The 26,023-nt window shown below is 40.2% G+C and overlaps 1 pseudogene; it reads right to left on the reverse strand.

Moving 5' to 3' along the window:
- Positions 1-1,157: 1,157 nt before the first annotated feature.
- LOC148101936 (uncharacterized) lies at positions 1,158-3,199 on the reverse strand (annotated as a pseudogene).
- Between the last annotated feature and the right edge of the window lie 22,824 nt (positions 3,200-26,023).

The following is a 26,023-nucleotide window of genomic DNA, read 5'->3' on the forward strand; positions in this document are numbered from 1 at the left end:
TACAGGGATTTAAAAATAGTTGCGCAAAGCAGAGCAAAAGGGTTAAACTGGCTGGTGTCTTTTGGGTAAGAGGGTCTAAGAGGGGAGAGATGATATAGAAACATGACGTCGTTGGCCTCTTTAATAAGGAACTGACCTGCCTAATGTAGAACAAAACACATGTAGATTTTAAGGATTACTGTAACTTCAATGGCTTCAAATAAACCTTTGTTTTACAGATTCATTTATGTCATGTCACATTTTTTCATACTGCTTAACTTAGTACAAGTTAAGCTTTGGGGTTGTGGAAGATATCCTTCACAAAACTAAAGTGTAAAATATATCAACACACACACACACACACACACACACACACTGAGGGGGAGAGGGAGTCACCTTTATCAGTCAGCAAGTCTGGTGAACCATGTGAAGGAAAAGCTGGAATGCCTTTAAGGACTAAAAAGCACTGACATTACAGCCTCTGACAGAGAAATTCATAAATAAAACATCCTCACCTTCGTAAACACAGTTTCACAGCGAGCTGCTTTTGCAAACCTGGAACCTTTGAGAAAGGGAATACTTTTTCTTTCAACACTGCATCAAGCTTTTAAACAAATGTCCCAGGAAACATGAATTAATTCATGTTTCCTGGGACATGAATTAATCAAGATTTTCTAAACATTTCCTGAGATTTGGTTTCCCTCGGTTATGAACAATTTTGAAATTCTGCTTTTTGACTTTTTCTTCCACCCTAAATATCTGTTGTGTTAGACTTTCTGCCGTCTTTGCTTGATAGTCAAGATTTTGTAAACATTTTTTGAGATTTGTGTTCTCTGTCTTTAACTTGTTTCTCTCTCCTGGGAATTAATTCAGACATGAATTCATTCACTGTCTGACAGAGAGATTTGAGAGGAATCACTGAGATTGTATGAGTCGGTGGCGAGAGAAATATCTGAGCCTATGGAACTTCAAGAGAAAATTTAAGATTTCCAGCTGGAGTTGAGCACCGTTAACCTCAAGAAGAATTATTATAAAAATAATTTCCATCGCTCAAGAGATGAGCTTAAACAGATCCATTCAGTTTGTCATGAGAACAATTTAAACATTAAGGAAAGCGCTTAAAAGGGAGACAGTTTAGGACAGTGGTTCTTAGCCTGGGTTCGATCGAACCCTAGGCGTTCGGTGAGTCGGTCTCAGGGGTTCGGCAGAGCCTCCACCGTGACATGCACGGCTCATTTTGTGCACCAATATCCCATATCTATGTCTTGAATTTGAAAAAAATCATATTTTATTTTTCACTAAAGAGGGGTTCAATGCGCATATGAAACTGGTGGGGTTCGGTACCTCCAACAAGGTTAAGAACCACTGGTTTAGGATGAAAGCTGGCTTGTAGATGGTGTCGAAAGCTCTTTCCAATGAGTTTGGCTGTATTGTCGATCTAAGATGAGTCGCGCCCCTGAGCATCATCATAACCAATCACTAATCAGATGTTGAGTTGAAGCTTTCAAGCTTTGAGTGCATTTGTTAAAAATATGCTCCTCATTATTACCTGTCAGGCTTCGCTAGTAGATGTGCATGAGAAGATGGATGAGAAAATTTGACGAAAAGATGGAAGAGTTTAAAAGAATGACTCAAAAGTCAGATGACATCAAAGATCTGATTGTGGCAGAGAACGAGAATTTGCGCGCAGAGGTTAAAACCATTCAGAGGATGCACCGTGACTTTCAGGAAAAGGCAGGATCTCTCCTTGAGCAGAACAGCAGCATTGCTGCTCAGTTGTCTAGGAATAATGGAATAGGACTCCGGTTCCATTTTGTGGGTTTTCTCTCTGAACTGGGGCCATGATTAAGTAGGCGTTTGACACCATGACGCCATAAACCACTAGTCGGAACCCCTTCAGGAGGCTGTTCTGAGACAGGAGAATCAAGCTCTTCAGGTTCAGGAGCAAGATTCTCCTGTGTCGGGACCACATCAGGAGATGGTTCTGAAATAGGAGAAACAAGCTCCTCAAGTTCATGAGCAAGATTCTCCTGCTGCAGAGGTTCACCAGTGATGTTGTGAACAGCAACTAATATTTCTTCTTTCTCCTCCCTTCTCAGCTCATCCTTAAGATTATTAATTATTTCTCTTTTCATTTTTAGATGTTCATAAAGTTCATCTATGAGATCTTCGTTATGAACAATCTTGACACTTTGCTTTTTGACTTTTTCTTCCAGCAGAAATATTTGTAGTGTCAGACTTTCTGTTGTCTTTTCTTGATACTCAAGATTTTCTAAATGTTTCTTGAGATTTGTGTTCTCTGTTTTTAATTTTTTTTTATCTCAGCAGCAATGCTGCTGTTCTCCTTAAGGAGATATTCTTCTTTCTCTTGAAAGTCATGGTGCATCCTCTGAATTGTGCTTACCTGCTCCTGCATTTTAGCCTCCAGAGATTCCACCTGTGACTGATTTTCATCCAGTGCATGTCTCACCTGATGCTGAAGAGTACAAATTTTTCTTTTCAGCTCAACTGTGAGTTCTGTCTTGCGAACTATTTCCCTATATTGTTTTTCTATAATCTCTTCTTTTTTTAATTCTTTTATGGTGAGCTTCTCCCACTTGGTGCTCAAGTCTCTGTTCAAGAGTCTCTAAAGTTTTCTCGAGTTTTGCATTCTCTTTCTTTTTATCGTTTCTCTCACTTTCAATCTGAGACAACTCAGCAGCAATGCTGCTGTTACGCTCGAGGAGATATTCTTCTTTTTCCAGAAAGTCATGGTGCATCGTCTGAATGGTGTTAACCTGTTCCTGCATTTTAGCCTCCAGAGATTCCACCTGTGACTGTTTTTCATCCAGTGCCTGTCTCACCCTACACTGAAGAATACATATTTCTTTTTTCAGCTCAACTATCTGTTCTGTCTTGTGATCTATTTCTCTATTCTGTTTTCTATTATCTCTTCTTTTTTTGTTATTTTATGGTGAGCTTCTCCCACTTGGTGCTCAAGTCTCTCTCTCTCTTCCTTGAGATCTGCGTTCTCTTTCTTTTGTTCATTTCGCTCACTTTCAATTTGAGACAACTCAGCAGCAATGCTGCTGTTCTGCTCAAGCAGAGATGCTTCCTTTTCCTGAAATTCATGGGGCATCATCCGAAAGGTTCTAAGCTCTGCTTGCAAATTTTTATTCTCTGCAACAATTAGAGCTTTGATGTCATCTGACTGTTGAGTCACTTTTTCAAGCTCAACCATGCTTTCCCTAAAATGGAAATTCCTTTCATGCGCATCTGTACTATTCTGTTCACGCTCATTTTTAAAGCGATAGTAATTTTTTTTGTAATAATTCTTTTTGCGCTTTAGGGTGCTTAACTCCAACTGGAGTTCTTGTATTTTCATTTGAAGCTCCCTAGGCTCCGATATTTCTCTCTCCATCATCCCATACAGTCTTTGTGATTCCTCTCGAATCTCTCTGTCAGACTGTCAATTATTAAATGTTTCGTGTGACATAATTCTTTAAAGGTTTAATGCAAAGTGTCGACAAGAAAAAATGTTTGCTTAATTGTTTAAGTTTAAAAATAGTCCCTTTCTGAAAGGTTTCTGGTTTGCAAAACACAACTCGCTGTTTCTGAAAATGTTCCAAGTAAAACTGTGTTTGCGAAGGTGAAGAGGGGGTATTTAAGGACAAAGGACTTGGCAAATGCTTTCGCTTTCATCCGTCTTGCGCCGGTCCAAGAATTTTACCTCTAGCGGCACAATACGAATGCCCACGGCCGTCCCTCTTAAAATAGGTTTAGGTGTTGCCGCAGTAGGCCTTAAAATACCTGCAGCTTACTGGGGCTTTTCAAAGCTTAACAGGGACTGCACAGGTGGAATCTGCTGTGATAAACAAGTTAAAAACAGAGAACACAAATCTCAAGAAACGTTTACAAAATCTTGAGTATCAAGCAAAGACAACAGGAAGTCTGACACTACAAATATTTTGGCTGGAAGAAGAAGTCAAAAAGCAGAATTTCAAACTTGTTCATAAACAAGATCTCATAGATGAACTTTATGAACATCTAAAAATGAAAAGAGAGATCACTGAAAATCTTAAGGATGAGCTGAGAAGGGAGGAGGAAGAAAAAGTATTAGCTGATGTTCACAAGATCACTGGTGAACCTCTGCAGCTGGAGAATCTTGCTCCTGAACCTGAGGAGCTCGTTTCTCCTGTTTCAGAACCATCTCCTGATGTGGTTCTGACTAGTGGTTAAAAGCCACATGGTGCAAAACGCCTACTTAATATATGTTTAGGTCTTGCCACAGCGGGCCTTGTTATTTCTGCAGCTTAATGGGCCTTCTCAATGATTTTCAACTGAAGTGAATTTCCCAGTTGTTTTCTGTGGAACTGAGCTTATGATCTACTTGAGGCCTACTAAAATTTTGGACTTGAACCAGTTACCCTTTACAAAACGGTAATATTGTTTTCCAACCATGGCCCACCAACCATACCAGTTTGTGATAACTATACTGTGATCTCCTTTACGTTAAATTATGCCCCCCCCCAGACTGAGTGTATCTCGTTTAGTTTCTGTTCTTTGATTTAGTAGTATTTTTTGTTCTGTTTCTTGCCTCCCATGTGTCAATGTTGTTTGCGTAGTCTGTCGTGTCTCTCATGCCGGTGCAGCATCAGGGAGTACGTCCACGTCGCTCCAGAGGCAGTCAAGCATGTCCATGTTGTCCACGTCACCACCACCACTGCCCACATCATCCACGTCGTCCACATCTCTGTCAGGGCGGGCAAGTGAGCACCTCCACATCGCCTCGACCTAACCACTCTTTGACTGCCTCCTGCCTAGCTGGATTATGGTCAGAGAATGACGAGGCCACCGCTTCATGATTTCAGCCTCATATGAACAATTTGGCCATGATGATGTAAATAATGTGTCTCCTGAAGGTTTTCATAGTTCTGTTTTCAGTCTAGAGAAAAGTCTAAATAAGTCTGGGGTGGCTGAGACAGCCAGCCCAGTTTGTTTTCTGCCGTTTCTGTTCTTGTGGAGTTCACTGCGTGCTCTAGGGACAACAAAAACAAGAGAACATTTTGAATTTACTTCATTAAACAGTGGTTGCACACAGACGTTTTTATTTGGCAGCAAATTAAACTTATGTTAAATTAACACAAGGTATTCATATTAAAGTAAACGGCTGTGAAATTGGACGGTCTAGCCTTCAGATTTGCGTCACCACTGTCTGCTCCTTGCTATCTAAAATATAGTAGGACACTGGTGTAAATTCTCGACCATGCCACACTTCTGTTTAATCAGTTTTCTGTTTGACGTTTATTCAGCTGTGTGAAAGCCGAGGAGGAACCCACCCGAGGGATTAATAAAGTTTTATTTATTTATTTATTTAATCTAATCTAATAAATAATAATACATAATTATTATTTTATTAAATTAATTTATTATTTATTAAATTATTAAAATAAATAATCTCAGCCAAACCGATTTACTCCGGAACAAATAAAACACTGGAAAAAAAACTTTTTTTCAGATGATCTAAGTGACGTATATATTACGTTTAACCAGTGTTGGTAAGTTACTTTAAATGAGTAACTTAGTTTTATTACTTCTATCAAAAGTAACTCAGTTACTTCAAGTTACTCGTTACTTTCAACGTAACTAGTTACTAGGGAAAGTAACTTTGGTTGTACTCAGAATTCTCTTGTTAATGTGTTGCTTCCGTAACTGGATACCCAGCAAGATTGTCAGTCTTCTAGCGTTCTTACTTGCCACAAGTGCACTGTGCCACCTACAAATAAAAAGGAAAAAATAATGTGCATATTTCTACAAGAGAAATCCCACAACTGGACCACAGTCGACTGCTGCCGTGATTCTAGCCTACGTCACAACGTCATAGGGCTGGGCGATATATCGAGTTTTTTAAAAATATCGATATATTTTTATACGAGATATAAGATGTGACAATATCTTTTATATCGATATAGTCTATGTTACGTTATAATTATAGTTGTGGAGCCACAAGTTTGCCTGTCTTTGGTCCGCTTTTGTCTTTACGCAACGTTACTCGGCTTCGCCTCTCCTTCACTGAACACAACTCCCCTCCTTCCCCATCGCTGGTGAAGCGATGGGGGAGCAGCGACAAGATGGACACGGCAAATCAACGTTAACGAGTTACTGCGCATCGCCCCGTGTGTGGGGGTGGACGGCGTCAACGTGTTAACGAGCTAACCACGCTAACGAGCTAACCACGCAAACGAGCTAACCACGCAAACGCCATGCACGGCCTGAAATCCTTTAATTTTCTCAAAAATCGACAGTGCGCCTTATGTATGAATTCTGGTTGTGCTTGATGACCGCGAACCGATTTTATGTGGTACACGGCGCTCAGCAATCTGCCAAAAAATGTTTTAGTTCGACTTTGATAAGCTACGGAGCTGCACCGGCTTGATGGATTATCGGAGCATTACGGCTACCGAGGAGCCTAGCGGAGTGATACGTACTGTGCTTCAACGTAATATTACCGTACTGTGTGTGTATAAGGACCATAAATGGCACCTGTTAAGAGACACGGTTATGAAGAGGATTTCAAACTCCAGGCTGTCAGTCATGAACTTGGAAAGAGAGCAGCTGTGAAATCTGTCTTTGTTATTATGCTCAGTGTCTCTTAGTTTACATTTTGACTGCACAATTGTGAGCTCTTTGTTATGCACAAAAACAACATAGTTTTCTTTTATTTATGGAGCATTATTATTTAATAAATGCTCATCATTTATTTTTGAGTAGTTTTTTTCATGTACATCTATGCTGTATGTTAATGTGCCTGTGTGACATCTGGGACACAGCTTTGACTAAGAACTCTCTTTTTGTTCTTACCTTATGGCTTTAAAAAAAAAAAATCGAGATATATCGTATATCGCCATCCAGCTAAAAAATATCGAGATATGCATTTTGGGTCATATCGCCCAGCCCTACAACGTCATGTGCGCTTTTTACATTTTAAATGAGAATAAGAAAGAAAAGTATTTCTTTGTGCCCCCCTCTTCCTGTTAATGCCCTACCTGGCCCCCTGGCAAAACTTTGCTAGACCTGCCCCTGCACAGTTACCAGCTGTCAGCTACGTAAAAAAAGGATCCTGGTGTTATTTGTCTCTCAGAAACAGTTCATAACTTTCCTTCAACTCATTCATGTCACCTAAAAGGTAAACCTGTTTCTCCATCACCTGTTCAGCTCTGATGATTTAGTAAGGACGTCTCCTGGCTTCATCTTCATGTTTCCCTCTCACCACATATCCAAACCGATATAGTGACCAGCAGCTTTTACAGCTGTGGCTCCAGCAAACATCAGCTGATACTAGAAAGTAATATTAAATAAATTCTAACAACAGCTGATCAAGCTTAAACGTGCTGCTTTTGTTTAACGCGACCTCCGCTGCTTTCTTCTTTCTGGCGCAAAGTGGCCGATACACAAACAAGAGAGACGGCACTTGGACAAGCCGATCAGCTGATCATTGATCAGTTTCATGAGTGAAGTAGAAACAGAAGAGACGATTCCGTTTTTTAGGGGACGGTTGGCAACTCTAATAATTAACCTTATACATCATAGCACCCACCCAGCTGTACAGAAACTCCATCATGCTAGCTAGTACCCAGTACGAAAAAGTCAGCATAACGAAAAATAACATCCAACTAAACTTGGTTTATATCTGACCCAGATAGACTGCAGGTCATAACTTCTTACCTGAAGTTCAGTTCACCTGACACTCGGACAGGTGGCCGCCTGCTTCTCCTGCCTCCCCTTTCCCTCATCCACCTCCTCGTCTCCACCACTTGCTAATGTTACTGAATCTGTGGAAGCTCCGCGATAGCTACCGCAAGAAGTAACAAATAACAACCCTATTTAAATCCCAGTAACGATTAACGCGTTCCTGATTTTGGCATAATAACGTAGTTACAGTAACGCATTACTTAATAACGCGTTAGTCCCAACATTGCGTTTAACCTGAATAGCGAAAGACCGTTCTCGGCGGCTCTAGTGACCCTCGAGCACCCGGCTAGCTATCGAGCTGGTGGGTAACAGACGTCTTTGAAAACGTCGGATCACTTTTGCAAATACAGTGGCTTGCAAAAGTATTCGGCCCCCTTGAACTTTTCCACATTTTGTCACATTAAAGCCACAAACATGAATCAATTTTATTGGAATTCCACTTGAAAGACCAATACAAAGTGGTGCACACGTGAGAAGTGGAACAAAAATCATACATGATTCCAAACATTTTTTTTACAAATAAATAACTGCAAAGTGGGGTGTGCGTAATTATTCAGCCCCCTGAGTCAATACTTTGTAGAACCACCTTTTGCTGCAATTACAGCTGCCAGTCTTTTAGGGTATGTCTCTACCAGCTTTGCACATCTAGAGACTGAAATCTTTGCCCATTCTTCTGTGCAAAACAGCTCCAGCTCAGTCAGATCAGCTGGACAGCGTTTGTGAACAGCAGTTTTCAGATCTTGCCACAGATTCTTGATTGGATTTAGATCTGGACTTTGACTGGGCCATTCTAACACATGGATATGTTTTGTTTTAAACCATTACATTGTTGCACTGGCTTTATGTTTAGGGTCATTGTCCTGCTGGAAGGTGAACCTCTACCCCAGTCTCAAGTCTTTTGCAGACTCCAAGAGGTTTTCTTCCAAGATTGCCCTGTATTTGGCTCCATCCATCTTCCCATCAGCTCTGACCAGCTTCCCTGTCCCTTATGAAAGAAGCACCCCCAGAGCATGATGCTGCCACCACCATATTTGACAGTGGGGATGGTGTGTTCAGAGTGATGTATGAAAATTGTAGTTTTCCATGTTTTTGTTTTGTAAAACCAAATTACATTATTTACCAATTTTTTTTGCCAAACAAGCAATTCCATGTAATATTCTTAGTTTCCAATAGGGGCCTATGACGGCTTACCGCACTCCAATGGGCCAAAAGAATGACACAATTTTGATATAGGCTTGATCTTAAGGAAGTAATATTTTGCGTTTGTGAATGACATTGCCGCAAAAATATGTATTTGCGAAATAGCCTGAAATAAATTACGACGCATCAAATATCACAATGGCTGCAGTGAATTTCTGTTGATGCTGAGCCAAGACAGAAATGGACTGTTACCTCAGTGAGGAGATCGTAGATGCAGAAGAAGATCCACTGGCTTGGTGGAAAATGAATGAAGAACATTTCCCGTTAATGTCCCACATGGCACGGAAATATCTGTGTATTCCAGCCACAAGCACACCACCAGAATGGATCTTCAGCACCGATGGTAATATTGTTAATCACCTGAGCACGCAGATGAAACCTGACAAGGTATACAATACATAGGAATATAGGATTAAACAAGTTAGGGCTGTGCGATATGACCAAAATCTCATATCCTGATATAAGACATCTATCGTCCCAATAACGATATAAATCACAAACACTTTACATTTTCTGTGAATCTGTTTTGAAGTGTTACCAGCTGGGCGTCGTGTACCTGGAGTCTAATGTTTTAACCGATGCATGAAACTATACATTATTAGACATAAGTTGTAACAGCCGCCGTTTTCTATGTGCTGCGGGGAAAAGCCTGTTCTAACATTTGAGTCTAAGGTTTACTTTTTAGCACCTGACGACTCTTTTTTGCTTCTCATCCACAAACACTGCATACTCTTTCATGTGATTCAGTTTATTTTGAAAAGTCTCAACAGGATCTTGGGCTTTATTCTGAAAGGTTTATGTGGAAAAAAACAAACAAGCGGTCACGCAAGGGTTTTACCGTCGTTGTTGCTAACAAAAACGCATAAAAACAACGCATAAAAACAGGCTCTTGTCCGTCCATAGTGTGGTTATATTAAATATTAGAGAAAGAGAGAACTTTAAGAAATTAATATAGCCACTACAGTGACCATCAAAACGGTGAAAAAAAAATATTGGCACAAACTGTTTATTTTATGATACCATAAAACAAACAATAGCGTATAATGAAATGATAGATGTCTTTATATTGTCATCTGATATATACGTTATATCGAACAGCCCTAAAACAAGTGTTACAAGATAATAATAAAATGCAAAGATTAGTGACAACGCTTGGAACCATAAGGCAACAGATTTAAAAAACTGTGGGAAATAAACCAAGCTCTGCCTGTGACTCACTCACTTTGCTTCTCTTCCTCCTTCCATCGCTTCGTCTCATCTATCACTCTCCACTTCCTGTTGATCTGAGAAAAAGGCACAATTTACTATTACATTAACCTATTATTTAATTATCCACACTTAACAACTCTTGCACCTAATCCATGAAAAAGTAATGATAAAAAATGTTACAGAACCAAAACATTGCAAATGTGTTTGCTATTATTATTTTTACACTTGAATACCTCTGCAGTTCAACAACTGGTACATGTGTTATTGTTGCCTGTGGTCTGGTGATGGATCCACTGCCTTTAGCAGCCTCACATAGCTCCTTTTGCCACCGTTTCCTCCTCATGTCCCTACAGGACATGTCTGGACATTGTTATATCATGAGTAATAATTTTAAAACATCTATACACATCAAATATGCACACACTGTGCAGAGTACTATACATACTATTGCCACAAGTGTTCATCATGGTGGTGATACATAATACTTCCCTCATTATTTAGTCATAGTGCTATAATAATATATAACATATATAACAAGCACTCAGTGACACGTCAAACACGTGGTGCAACGCCACATGGACTGCCCCGGATAATTTAAACATATACGTGCATTAAACAGCATGCTTCACCGCTCTTACCACAATTTAGTGTAAATTTACACTTTATTTATAGCGTAAATTGCAGTGAGAGCTTCCAATACTCAGATTTTAATGTGAATTTATGTAATTCCTGGCAAGTTACAACATTTTAATATAAATACAAGACACATGCAGGCAGAATGAGCACCATTTCACTGTGTTCGTCAGTGAAGAATATGAAAGAGATTCCACTAGGATTGGTGGTTTGCCATGTTTGGATTTGCTGTTTGTTTGGTTCTTTGGCGTCTAGTGTTCTCCGGTTATTTGTTTTTTAAATTTGTAAATTAAAAATATTGTTAAAAGAAAAACAGTCATGTATAACACATAAAATCTTTACCTTTCTGCATCTGCCGGTTCAGATTCTGACATTTTCTCTGGATCAGACGGGCTGGGTGAAGGCGAGGGCTCTTCACTTAGTCCACTGGGGCTTTCCATCTGAGTCAGAAAGACAAAAGAAGATTTAAATGCATTAAAACTGTGACTTAAAAACTCTACAGAGTCCCTGAGAACAGTCTAAATCTGCATACAGAGATCTGACAAAAGATGTTATTCAACTAATTGGTTGTCCAGCTCTTCAACACTCATTTCCAAAGGAGTGAAATTAATGTGAAGTTTTTGTGAGAGTGTTTTACTGAGCACTTTAGAGTTTAATGATATGTGAAGTCGCTCCAGGGGAGGAAAAAGAGTAAAAGCAAAATTAAAAATATCTCATGTTCTCTGCCATTTAAATAGTGATACCATGGGTACCAGTTTAGCTTAGTGGGTGAACAGGTGTTACGGATTCAAATATTGGGAATGGATACAGGAGGAAAACCAAAATAACCACACTGGTCCGGCCGGGTCAAGTCAAACGATGATTTAATGAACACACGCGTGGGAGATGGACACCATACAGCAGACAGCATCAGATCTCAAAATGGTGGAGCCTTGATCAAACTCTTATAGCCTCTAGTGGCCCCCACCTAATCATAAAAGCCTAAACATTCACATCTTTCTCACACAGCGCCTAAGCTACGACCTTGGCTCCCTGTTTATCTGCTCCTGATGAGATGGGGCAGTATGCTCTGTTCTCTTCTAATCAGACAAATAAGGCGATGACTTTCTGTGAACAATATTTCTTATAACTCAGCAGTATAATGCATCATAAAACAATATCATCCATTCACAATAAATCAGCAGTCTAATGTAATGCAAATCAATTTACCAAATGTAATAGTTATCACCTTCTTCTAATTCAGGAGCATAATGCAAACTAAAACTACATAATAATTCACAATCTTTAATTAGGGGTCTAACATGGCATAAAATAATATTATAGTCCGACAATTCCCCCTGTTGAGCTCTTTAGACTTAAAGAGCTCACTTACACCCTGCAATCCAGTGTTGCCAGGTTCATTTCTCCTTACTCCTGAGGCCCTTTGTCCCCCTGTTGGGTGAACCATATGTGAGATGACCTCTGTGTTTGCGCAGTTCAGATGCAAGAAAAACTTTTATTACAACAACAACAGTAGGTACAGATGATACTCCCATCACTCCCCAGTTCTCCCACAGCTTTATTTCGGTGCTACCTTATACCCTCCAAACGTACTCAGACTAGAACCTCTGTCCGAGGAGCTTTTAACCTTTATTTTATGGCTGTAGGCACCAGTGTCTTCCAGTCGGGTAATCCTCTGCTCTTGTTTCCTTCAACCTCAGGGGTTAGACAACCCTTCAGTCGTTGCACAGATCAGGGGATTATTCTGCCCCGATTTCAAACAATGATCTGTGTATTCTGGGGTCCCAGCTGTGTTCCCCAGGAAAAGGAACAGAAAGGTGTTCCCCTTTCGCCCAAGAGCCTATCGAACCTTGTTAGTCTGGTGTTCCCGGATTTCCGTCAACCCCTTCATGATTATTGCTGTGTTTATGGGATCCATCCTTTTGAGGTGACTAATTGGAGCCCAAAATGCCATGACACTTGAACCCCGTTGATGTTTCAGCAGTCACCGTATCTGTCTCTGCTGCGAAGGATCCTCGTATATCTGTGACCTCGTCTGGTGTCTGTTCCTTTCTCTGTAAGAGACAGAAAACCAAAACACCTCTCTTCCTAGCTCTAACAATCTAATGTTGCTGTCTACTGATCTTTTCGTGGTTCAGAATTTGTTTAGAATATTCAGAATGTCCCAAGGACTTATCCTAATTATAATGTATGTATGTGTGTAAGCGTGTTTGCATTTAGCCCGCTGCACTCAAGGCATTTCCTACACTTTATCAGTCCGGACTATCGCCGAACGAAGCTTATGACCTTCAAAAAACCGAGTGCCAACTCATTATAAGCACATTTGCAAGATATGTATAAAAATGATTAAACCCACTCATTCTAATAAAAGACATCAAAACAAATTAGCCATTTCTAATTCTAACATGTGTCAATTCAACCAAGCTAGAAAATTAAAAGAAAAGGTTAGTGACCTCATATCTTAGAAAGTATCAGACTTTCTCCTATCCAGTGTCGTTGCTCCAGTCTTGTTATCCTGTGTTAGGGAATAAAATCAATTTAATTGTCATATTAGATCTGTTCAACTCCTGGCTCCGCCCAGAGCCTGCGTCTTCACAATCGTCTACAAACAAAACCTGTATTATTATGAACTTCACTTCAACATGAACTTGTTGACTACTTTTGACACCTGTAGATAGAAGATTAACATCCGGTTATAACAATCACTGTAATACAAATGTTAATATGTCAATAGCTTCAATAAATGTTCAATGCAATGCTTGTTATATGATTCTGATGTAACAATAATGCTAATGCTAAAATAACAGTAAAACACACCCTTTTTATCCCTTACTAACCACATCACGGGAATCTATGTTTTAATTCAGCCATCAAGCTCACCTCATTCATCACTGAGCCCCACCGGCACTGGCATTTGACATGGTGGCGCTGCATATTCTTCCTTTAATGTCACTATTTTCAATCTGCTAATTAGAGTGTTTAAACATGAAGTAGACTGCGTCCACAACAAGTCAATACAACTGTGAATGTGGCCAATTATCAATCAATAACAAAAAATAGCTTTAATTTTATGCATGCTTTTAGTCAACCACTCACCCACAGGATCTCCAATCCCAGAAAATTCCTTCTCCTCATTTAATGAGTCTGTCCTCCTTCCATGCCCTGGTAACTGGTCCATCCAGAGCCATATCATCTTGAAATATACATACAACAAGCCAAACCACACCTTGGTCACACCAACCCTTTTCTGCCCTAAAGATGTCCAACGCCATCTTAGTCTGGACTGTCAAAGGTGACTTTAACGCTGACTATTCCGACAATCCATTTATAACATTTCCTGGTCAGATTAGCCAATCCCTGCACACTGGAATAAACATAATCAACATGATCAACATTTTTCCTGCGTGTTTTTCACCATCTTATTGATTCCAACGCTCCATCCTTATGTGGTTTGCTACATTATGTTTATCTAGAACTCCACTCTGTCTCTAAATGTTTGAAGAATTTTTCATATTTGGGTCAAGTTTTAAGAATTTGACCATACGTGAAATTAATTATGTTATCACCCCCATCGGGGCTTACCTTTCCCACTTCTGATGATATTCCTCCCTATTCTTTGCAATTCCCCATTTTTTGTGGCGAGAAACTGTTGGTGTGGTCAAGTGGGTGCTGTAAAAACAAAAGCTCAGGACAGAACAGTTATCAGTCATGTACTTCATACAAAATTTGCATATATTAAATTTCATATTGATCCTCTGAGTGTAATGGTACATTTTAATTTGAATTTATCAAAGCTAAACACAATAATTTTTCTTTATTTTGCTCTTGTTCTTGTGCGGCACCACATCTCAGCACATGCCCCTGTCGGTTCTATCTTACTTTTCTAAATTATTGACTATTTCACTGGAGAACCTAAATGACATGGACCAGTGTTTGTTATTACATATCTCTATTTTAAATGTGACAAGTCTATCATTCCCCTGTTATTCATAGACATTAATAGAAGTCTTTTTTTACTTTTTTTCTATCAAAGTTAATTGGCTTTTCTACAGTGGCCTGCTATGGTTAATAATCATCATCATCATCATCAACTTTATTTATAAAGCACTTTAAAAACAACCACAGCTGACACAAAGTGCTGTACATTTTAACTGTAAAATAAAATTACATAAGATATAAGTAAAAACCAAATAAAATAAGAGTGAAATCATTAAATAACTACTTCAATTAAAAGAGAAACTAAGTCTCGCTGAGGTTAAAAGCCAAGGAATAAAAGTGGGTTTTAAGACGTGATTTAAAAGTGGACAGTGAAGGGGCCTCTCTAACGTGCATGGGCAAATTATTCCATAATTTTGGAGCCACAATAGAGAAGGCCCTGTCCCCTCTGAGCTTCCTCCTGGATCTCGGTACCTCCAGGAGCAGCTGGTCAGCTGACCTGAGAGACCGACAGGGTATGTGGGGATGAAGAAGCTCAGAGAGGTAAGGCGGGGCAAGACTATGAAGGCATTTAAAAACAAACATAAGAAGTTTAAAATTAACTCTAAAAGACACAGGCAGCCAGTGCAGAGAGGCGAGCACGGGGGTTATATGCTCTCTTTTTCGAGTTCCTGTTAGGAGTCGTGCAGCCGCATTTTGAACCAGCTGCAGACGTGAGAGCAATGACTGACTGACCCCCACATAAAGTGAGTTACAGTAGTCCAGGCGGGAAGAAATAAAAGCATGGATCACTGTTTCAAGATGCTGCCTCGAAAGAAAAGATTTTACTCTTGCCAGTCGCCTTAAATGATAAAAACTGGACTTCACCACTGCTCTGATTTGGTTGTCCAATTTAAAATCACTGTCCAACTTAAAACCAAGGTCAGTAACAACAGGTTTAAAATAGACTTCCAGGGATCCTAAAACAACAGAGGAGGACTCACAGGGACCACTGGGTCCAAACACCAACACTTCTGTTTTCTTTTCATTAAAATTTAAAAAGTTTAGAGCCAACCAAGCTTTAATTTCATCTAGACATGTCAAGAGAGGTTTTATGGAGATGCCATCCTTGTGTTTTAGTGGCAAATAAATTTGGCAGTCATCGGCATAACAATGAAATGAGATCCCATGCCTTCTAAGGATAGAACCCAGAGGCAATAGATACAGTGAAAAGAGCAGTGGCCCTAAAATTGAGCCCTGTGGGACGCCGCATGACAGAGGAGCAGAAGACGATTCATAACCAAGAAGGCTGACAGAGAAAGTTCTATCTGACAAATAAGACCTAAACCAATTAAGTGCAGTTCCACCAATACCCACTACATCATGTAATCGAGAAATTAGAATATTGTGGTCTACGGTGTCAAAGGCAGCAGTTAGGTCAAGCAAGACAAGAACAACATGGTTACCAGAATCAGATGCCAGAAGGATGTCATTAAAAACCCTTAATAATGCAGATTCTGTGCTGTGAAGGGTTTTAAAACCTGATTGAAAAACCTCAAAGATGCCATTATCATCTATAAAATCTTTCAGTTGACTAAAAACAATTTTCTCTAAAACCTTGGAGACTAAAGGCAGCTTGGAAATAGGCCTATAGTTCGCTAAAACTGTGTGATCAAGGCCAGGTTTCTTAAGCAGTGGCTGCACTACTGCATGTTTGAAATTTGCAGGAACCATACCAGAAGACAGACTGCTGTTAATAATTTCAAGGACATACTGTCGTATACTAGGAAAAATTTCTTTAAAGAATTGTGGAGGGACAGGATCCCGTGGGGAACCTGTGGGCTTAATATGGCGAACCACATCCTCTAAAGTGGAGAGCGTCACAAGCTCAAACTGAGTGAAAACAGCAGCGCAAGGGACAGAGACAGAGGGGTCAGATTCAGGAGCTGTGATAAGAGCCCTGGTGGTGACAACCTTTTCAATAAAAAAGTTCAGAAAATCATTGCAAATCTCAGGAGAAACTTCCAGACAGACATTCAATGGAGTATTAAGAACAGTGTCAATGGTCCTAAATAACACACGTGGGTTATAACAGTTGGAAGAAATAATATTTGCAAAATATTCCCTTTTTGCCTCTTTAACAGTGTTCTGGTAGCGATGCCAGCAGTCTTTGAGAATTTGAAATGATACATGCAGTTTATCCTTTTTCCATCTCCGTTCTGCTCGACGACATTCCCTCTTAACAGCACGACTGCTCTCATTAAACCAAGGCTCAGGTTTAGCCTTAGGCTGCCTGGTTTTTAAAGGAGCCACAGAGTCCATGATTTTTTGACAACAAGAATAAAACCAGGAATTTAGCTCTTCTGTATCAGAGGAAACAAAGTCAGAAGGGCCGCCGAGCTGATTAAAAGCAGCAGAAAACTGCGCGGCAGTGGCGGGGTTAATAACCCGACAGCACCGAGTAGCAGCGCCAGATTTAACTGCGGTATATGTCAAACCAACATATAATAATAACATATTCAGTCTTGAATGAAATCAAAGCTTCTCTTCACTTTAGCATTTAACATTCCCAACAATATAATGTGCTGCATTAATCGAAACACAGCTAATAAAACACAATTTTCTTGATGGAAACATCAGTAACTCAAAATTAGCAACCAAAGGGTTAAGTCTGCAGTTCACACTCATGTGAAGCTACAGCCTCCCCCTTTAGTCTCTGTCCTCCTTCTACTCCTGCAAAAACAAAACAAAGCAAGACAAAACATCCACCCTTCTGTTACAGGCTGGGTGAATTGTTTGTGAGCATTTACTAATCCTAAAGTCGGTATCGTTCTTGTCTCAGTATCAAGTCAGTTAAAACTTTTAGTCGTCAGTCCATCACAGTCCAGTCACATGCATACATTCACACACATTCATACCAGATATTGCTGATAATGGAGTCTCACACGCAACCTATTCGAGGCTCCATCACCAGCAAGATGACGTCATCATTTTTAAAGGAAAACAGTTCCTTGTTTTTTTTGACTGGATTGACTCGCTGCAATCCTTTTAGCCTCAGGACTTCTCATGTGATCAATGTCCCATATAAGTGAATTTCTCCCAAGCCCATTATAATCATGGAGAAAAATACTTTGCAACTGTTTTCAGTAAGAATGTTTTATAGCGCTTTAGAGTTCAATCTCTCAGGCCTGGATTAAAGAGCTGATTTGTTAAATCAGGAACTCACAAAATACTAAAATATCACCACCGGTGGATCACTCCTCTCAGATGTTCTTATTTCAGTGCACTGTAACAAAAGCAAAAACAAACGTAACCAATAAAATACTCATATAATAACAAATACTGGGGCCCGTTGGAAACATGTCCAAGCATAAAACCATCTTTCTCTCTCTTAGAGAAAGAAAACAATCCAAACCTCACTGATAAAATCAACCTAGTGTTAAGCAAAACCCAAAATCAACCAAAACTTCACCAGAAAGTTTTTCTCTGTCCAGGGACAATATTGTGTAAGCATACAGGTACCGTAACTTCTTTTGCACTGACAAAAACGTGTTGGACTTATTTGATTCAATAGTGGACACCAGTTGCACACAAATGTTTTGCTTTGGTAAAAACTTAAACAACTGAGTTAAATCAACACAACCTTTTCATTTTCAGTTAACCTGTGCATTTTGAGTTCATATTACACGATTAAGACATGTTCAGATGGAGTAAGTTGAGCTCCTGGAATATTTTAATCCTTCACAATTCTGTCATTTTATTTCAACACTATTTCAATAACTTTTATCCAAATTCTACTTGGTCCCTTAAATACTACATGTTGTCTTCATATTGCCTACGGTTCAACAAAGTCTAAATTCTGATTACCATAAAAATTGAATGGGTCTACAACAACTACCATCCTCCTATCTTTATCCTAATTGCACGAGGGCTGGGAAATAACTCTAAAGTGATAGGTTACGAGGCAGGGTGCACCCCGAACAGGTCACCAGTCTATCACCTAGAAACAAACAACCATTTACACTTACATTCACAGATAATTTAAAATCATCAATTAACCTAGCTCTAACAGCTGCATGACTTTTCACTGTGGCAGGAAACCAGAATACCCAGAGAGAAACCACTGCAAACTAACCAGACTGTGGACTTGCACCCAGGACCTTCTTACTGTGGAGCAACAGCACTCACCAGCATGCCAACAATGTAGGAAATACAGGGAAGCTATGATTTCCTGTTGAATTTTGTACAGATCTTTAAAGCCTGAGGCAATTGTATTAAATACATGTGGGATGCTTACGTAAATCCAAGGGCTAGCCCCCTTTTCTTCTTTTTATTTTATATTTTATTATTGTTATTATTTTTATTTTTATTTATTTTATTTTATTTAGTGTGTTCCTCCTTCAATTAAATCTCAATCACAAAAATGTGGCGCTCCGAAGTAAGGCCCACACCGTTAATTCATCATTTTCACTCTGTACCACTGCTCCTTATCAGGCTGTGCGAAGCACAGTAAACAATTCAGTCGAGGCCTTGAGCCATAAACAGACATCACTCACAGACATTGTTTTCATAACCAAACTGCTCTAGACCCTGTCCCCTAAATCTACACAAATGCCCTCTGGGTGACATGAAATGCATTTAACCAATTAACAATCAATGGCTTCTTGTTGTTGTAACAAATTCTGTATTTGGACGTTTGTGTGCAGCATTTTGCGTATCAGCATAGCATTTGTTAGCAAAGCATTCTTCATTGCATCAGCGTGTGTGTATCACTCTTCATTGTACAAACATGTGTATGTATGTGTGTGTGTGTGGATCACTTCTCAGTGAATTGAATCAGCATTTCGATTTGTGTGCGTGTGTGTGTATCATTTCTCAGTCAATCAACAAGTGCATATGTGTTCATATGTGTGTTTCTCTTGCTTCTGAGTCAGTGTATGTAAATGTGTGTGTTTGTGTTCATCACTTTCCTGTTCTGGTGTTCTGGGTAAACCATGGCCTGAAGCGCGCTCTGGGGTCCTGCCTCCCCCTTTTCAGTCCGTTTGCGTCCATTGGTGCTGCTGCCCAAAGTTCTCTCCATACTGGTTCTGGCCACAATTGAGGCAGTCCTTTTCTCCAGTGTCCTGCATCTTCTCCTTGTCCAGCTTCTCCTTAACTTGACCCTTTTTTGCTTCTGTAGCCCCTTCAGGGTTTGCTCCTGCTGTTGGAGCTTCTCGTCAGGTTTGGCAACCTCCTGCTCCAGCAAGCTCTGGCCTGATTTAAAGTCCTGTATCTGGGACTCTAAGCCTGACTGATGGGTTCGATTAGCAGCCAGCTCCTCCTGAGCCATGCTCAGTTTCTGCTCTGATGTCTTGAGCTCTCACTGAGGGCAGAAACCTCAGAGTCTTTTCCGTATATGTCAGATTGAAGTTTGTTGATGTTTTCCTTGCTTTGCTCCACGGCCTTCTGCAGCTCTGCTGTTCGGCTCTTCTCAGAGGTCAGCTCCTGGCTGAGCCCCGACACCTGTGCCTTCAGCTTATGTTCTTCTGCTGTTTTTGTCCAATCTGAGGTGCCTTCTGACCTCAGTTACTCCTCGTGTCTCTGGCACGCCCTTTTTGCTGCCCGATCTTCCGTGTTGGTCCGTCACTGTCCTGCACAGTTTTAATGCAGAGTTGTTAAGGTCAGCATTCTTTTGCTCGGCCTCACTTTTCATCCGGGCTTAACAGGCGTCTCGTCACAGCTCTGTCAGCTGAAGCTGTCTAGAAATCTCCCCCGTGTAGTGAAACGGGCCTTGGGTTTAACGTTCTCCGTCTCCGCTTCATGAGATCTTTTCCTGCAGCACTGTTGACATTTTCAGGTTGTTGTTGTGGGTCCAGCTGCTGTAGCATTTGGTCAGGGTCACATCAAAGATGGTAGAAGGGAGAGCAAAGATGGTAGAGGGGAGAGCAGGAGTCCAGGTCAGCCTCGGCTTTCCGGGCCGACAAAGCAGCCTGTAATTAAGCATAAAGAGAAAAAACAAAAACAAAACAAAAACAGACGAACAGGAAAATGATGTTGTTTTGGCTGTGTTATTCAGAGAGGGGCCAGGCCCTGTGTCAGCCTTCTCCCCCCCTTTTTTTTGTTTTTTCTCACTATATAATCAACTCCTAACCCACCAAATTGACAGGACAACACAGGTATACGTTAAAATTCTTAAGATCATGTTTAATAATTCAAAAACGAATTTTATTTCATTCAGTAATCTCTTGTATTAATTCAATTCAATTCAATTCAATTCAATTCAATTTTATTTATATAGCGCCAAATCACAACAAATGTCGCCTCAAGGCGCTTCATAGATACAGAGAAAAGCCCAACAATCATATGACCCCCTATGAGCAAGCACTTTGGCGACAGTGGGAAGGAAAAACTCCCTTTTAACAGGAAGAAACCTCCGGCAGAACCAGGCTCAGGGAGGGGCGGCCATCTGCTGCGACCGGTTGGGGTGAGAGAAGGAAGACAGGATAAAGACATGCTGTGGAAGAGAGACAGAGATTAATAACAGATACGATTCAATACAGAGAGGTCTGTTAACACATAGTGAGTGAGAAAGGTGACTGGAAAGGAAAAACTCAATGCATCATGGGAATCCCCCGGCAGCCTACATCTATTGCAGCATAACTAAGGGAGGATTCAGGGTCACCTGGTCCAGCCCTAACTATATGCTTTAGCAAAAAGAAAAGTTTTAAGCCTAATCTTAAAAGTAGAGATAGTGTCTGTCTCCCGAATCCAAACTGGAAGCTGGTTCCACAGAAGAGGGGCCTGAAAACAGAAGGCTCTCCCTCCCATTCTACTTTTAAATACTCTAGGAACAACAAGTAGGCTTGCAGAGCGAGAGCGAAGTGCTCTAATAGGGTGATATGGTACTACAAGGTCATTAAGATAAGATGGGGCCTGATTATTTAAGACCTTGTATGTGAGGAGCAGGATTTTGAATTCAATTCTGGATTTAACAGGAAGCCAATGAAGGGAAGCCAAAACAGGAGAAATATGCTCTCTCTTTCTAGTCCCTGTCAGTACTCTTGCTGCAGCATTTTGGATTAACTGAAGGCTTTTCAGTGAGTTTTTTGGACATCCTGATAATAATGAATTGCAGTAGTCCAGCCTGGAAGTAATAAATGCATGAACTAGTTTTTCAGCGTCACTCTGAGACAGGATATTTCTAATTTTAGAGATGTTGCGCAAATGGAAGAACGCAGTCTTACATATTTGTTTAATATGTGCGTTGAAGGACATATCCTGGTCAAAAATGACTCCAAGGTTCCTCACAGTGTTACTGGAGGCCAAGGTAATGCCATCCAGAGTAAGAATCTGGTTAGATACCAAATTTCTAAGCTTTTCAGCGCCGAGTACAATGACCTCAGTTTTATCTGAGTTGAGAAGCAGAAAGTTAGTGGCCATCCAAGTCTTTATGTCTTTAAGACATTCCTGCAGTTTAACTAATTGGTGTGTGTTATCTGGCTTCATGGACAGATAGAGCTGGGTGTCATCTGCATAGCAGTGAAAATGTATGCTATGTCTTCTAATGATGCTGCCTAGGGGAAGCATGTATAATGTAAACAGAATTGGTCCTAGCACTGAACCCTGTGGAACTCCATAATTAACCTCAGTGTGTGAAGAGGACTCTCCATTTACATGCACAAATTGGAGTCTATTAGATAGATATGATACAAACCACTGCAGTGCAATACCTGTAATACCTACAGCATGTTCTAATCGCTCTAATAGGATATTATGGTCAACAGTATCGAATGCTGCACTAAGGTCAAGAAGGACAAGCACAGAGATGAGTCCACTGTCAGAGGCCATAAGAAGATCATTTGTAACCTTCACTAAAGCTGTTTCTGTGCTGTGATGAGCTCTGAAACCTGACTGAAACTCTTCAAATAAACCATTCCTCTGCAGATGATCTGTTAGCTGTTTGACAACTACTCTTTCAAGGATTTTTGATATGAAAGGAAGGTTGGAGATTGGCCTATAATTAGCTAAGACTGCTGGGTCTAGAGATGGCTTTTTGAGTAAAGGTTTAACTGCAGCCACCTTGAAGGCCTGTGGTACATAGCCGATTATTAGAGATAGGTTGATCATATATAAGATCGAAGAATTAATCAATGGCAGAACTTCTTTGAGCAGTTTTGTAGGAATGGGGTCTAAAAGACACGTTGATGGTTTGGAGGAAGTAATTATTGACGTTAACTCGGAAAGATCAATTGGAGAAAAAGAGTCTAACTTAACATCAATGGAACTACAAGTAGCTGTAGATAATATTACATCTATGGGATGATTATTGGTAATTTTTTCTCTAATGATAAAAATTTTATTTGTGAAGAAGTTCATGAAGTCATCACTAGTTAACGTTAAAGGGATGGTTGGCTCAAAAGAGCTCTGGCTTTTTGTCAGCCTGGCTACAGTGCTGAAGAGAAACCTGGGGTTGTTCTTATTTTCTTCAATCAGTGACGAATAGTAAGCTGTTCTGGCTTTGCGGAGGGCTTTCTTATAAAGCAACAAACTATTTCTCCAGGCTAAATGATGATCCTCTAAATTTGTGACACGCCATTTCCTCTCCAGATTACGAGTCGTCTGCTTGAGGGTACGTGTTTGAGAATTATACCACGGGGTCATGTACTTCTGATTAGAGACCTTAGTTTTCACTGGAGCTACAGTATCCAGAGTCGTACGTAGTGAGGAGGTGAAATTAATTAATTGATTGATTAATTAATCAATCATAGGAAAACGTCACAATTTGACTCTTTTAACTACTAAATTTGTTGTTTCATCACTGGTTTGTGATTTACCAGTGTCTGTCTTTTTGAAGTCAAGTTGTTGTCCTGCAACCCAGAGAGTTTATTTGTTAGTAGTGGATAGACTTTATCATTTAACATCAGGTGTATGTTAAGTTTTGCTGCTTTAAGCTTGCTGGAAAATCTTCACGTGTTCATGAATGTAAGCTGTTTCTTCATTGTGTGTGTGTGCGTTTGTGGGTGGGTTATTTTAACTTTTTCTCAAACAAGGCATTTCTCTAATTGTGTGTGTTTTTAATTTTGTTTCCCAAATTTTGATTTCCCACCTTAAATAACAGCATTCCATGTCTTCAGCCAGGAATTAGAGCTTGCTTGTGAGATTCAGGGACACATGGTGCCAAAAACAATTCAGTGAAAAACTTGCCTGAAAATTTCCGTGATGGTAACCGATAACTGGAGGAGAAGATGTCCTTTAAGCTTCTTTTTCGGGTGGGGACAAAGTGAGAGATCAAACTGTAAAATTTTGAGCCAGAGCTTGGCCTGTCTGTCATCCCAATTTTGTTAATCTATCCTTTTGCTGCTGTACTCAGGTCTCCTGGTTGAGAGAAATCCACCTGTATTAAGAGACTAAAACATTCATTTACTATTTTTCTTAAAACATCCATTTGGTTCATCTGCCTAGATTTTACTCTCTCTCTTGGTGCATAGTTCACACAGTCAGGCAGTTGCCTTTTATGGGCATGCAAGTTTCCGGTCACTTACCCCCAGCAGCTGCGAAGCCGTCTCTCCCATATCAAAACTCAGCCAAACATTAAACATTCACCGTAGTCATTCAAAACTTTATTTATAATATTATAATCAGCAAAATCAGCGTTTTAATTACAGGCATGTATCATTGTTTGCAAATCATACGTATATAAAACTCAATAACCCGCTAAACAGGAAGTCCTCTGTGGGCTTCACAGCAGCCACCTCATTTGCATGTTCACACACTATCTAAAAATAGCTCGCAGCGCACTGTCGTCACACACAACCTCGTTTCACACTCAACTCTCTATCTTATTTTACAAAGACGTCTTATATTTACAATCACTCTCAGGCCTGAAAGTTTTAGCGCCTACACAATTTTGACAAATTTAAGATAACGGGTCCAACCGAAGAAAGTCCAACTTTTTTGTAATCAATTAACCAGTATCAGCCTCTAACTGTATCTGGCCTCATCTCTAAAGTCCCTAACTCAATTTAAAGTGTCCAAAAAAGCGCAGATAAGGAGACTCTAACTCCTAGCTTGTTCCAGGATGCCCTGTACCCCACAGTCAAGCCAACTGAACTAACCCTGTTCGCCGACAGGTCAAGGTCGCGCGTCCGCGGCCAGGAGGGAGCGTAACCTCCGGGCTATGCGCCTCTTAGTGGACTCTAACCACCGTTCTAACAAAATTTATAATACTTTTAAACAACAGACAACACCCAAAAAACAAGAGCATGACTGAGGCAGATGCAACGTTATGGACATTGGAGACTCTAACTCGCAAAATGACCAACACAGATGCAATCTTTAGACCAATGGAGACTCTAACTCACAAAATAACCAATTCCCTATCCAACTACCTGAGACTCTAACTCAGTATTATTACCTTTACTTGAGACTCTAACTCAGTATTATTACCTTTACTTGAGACTCTAACTCAGTATTTTTACCTTTACCTGAGACTCTAACTCAGTATTTTTACCTTTACTTGAGACTCTAACTCAGTATTTTTACCTTTACCTGAGACTCTAACTCAGTATTTTTACCTTTACCTGAGACTCTAACTCAGTATTTTTACCTTTACTTGAGACTCTAACTCAGTATTTTTACCTTTACTTGAGACTCTAACTCAGTATTTTTACCTTTACTTGAGACTCTAACTCAGTATTTTTACTTGTAACCGTACTTCAAATTTCAACACTCATGAGATTTTTTCCTCAAAATCAAAACAGACACTCACCGGCAACTTTTACTGAATAGACATTTAATTTTATCGTCCAATTCAGCACACTTCGGATAAAATCAACAGGCCTGTGCCTACCTCTTTTATAAAGGCGCCTGTCCACTCAGTTCGATTGCCGGATAATGTCTGCCCGTCTGACCACCTCGGACCGTCCAAGCCTCCAAAACTTTCCTCCTCAATACCACAGGACGAGCCCCCAAAACTGTTACGGATTCAAATATTGGGAATGGATACAGGAGGAAAACCAAAATAACCACACTGGTCCGGCCGGGTCAAGTCAAACGATGATTTAATGAACACACGCGTGGGAGATGGACACCATACAGCAGACAGCATCAGAACTCAAAATGGTGGAGCCTTGATCAAACTCTTATAGCCTCTAGTGGCCCCCACCTAATCATAAAAGCCTAAACATTCACATCTTTCTCACACAGCGCCTAAGCTACGACCTTGGCTCCCTGTTTATCTGCTCCTGATGAGATGGGGCAGTATGCTCTGTTCTCTTCTAATCAGACAAATAAGGCGATGACTTTCTGTGAACAATATTTCTTATAACTCAGCAGTATAATGCATCATAAAACAATATCATCCATTCACAATAAATCA

This window comes from Neolamprologus brichardi, chromosome 7, assembly GCF_056152115.1.
Source record: "Neolamprologus brichardi isolate AB-2024 chromosome 7, ASM5615211v1, whole genome shotgun sequence".
NCBI classification, from domain to species: domain Eukaryota; kingdom Metazoa; phylum Chordata; class Actinopteri; order Cichliformes; family Cichlidae; genus Neolamprologus; species Neolamprologus brichardi.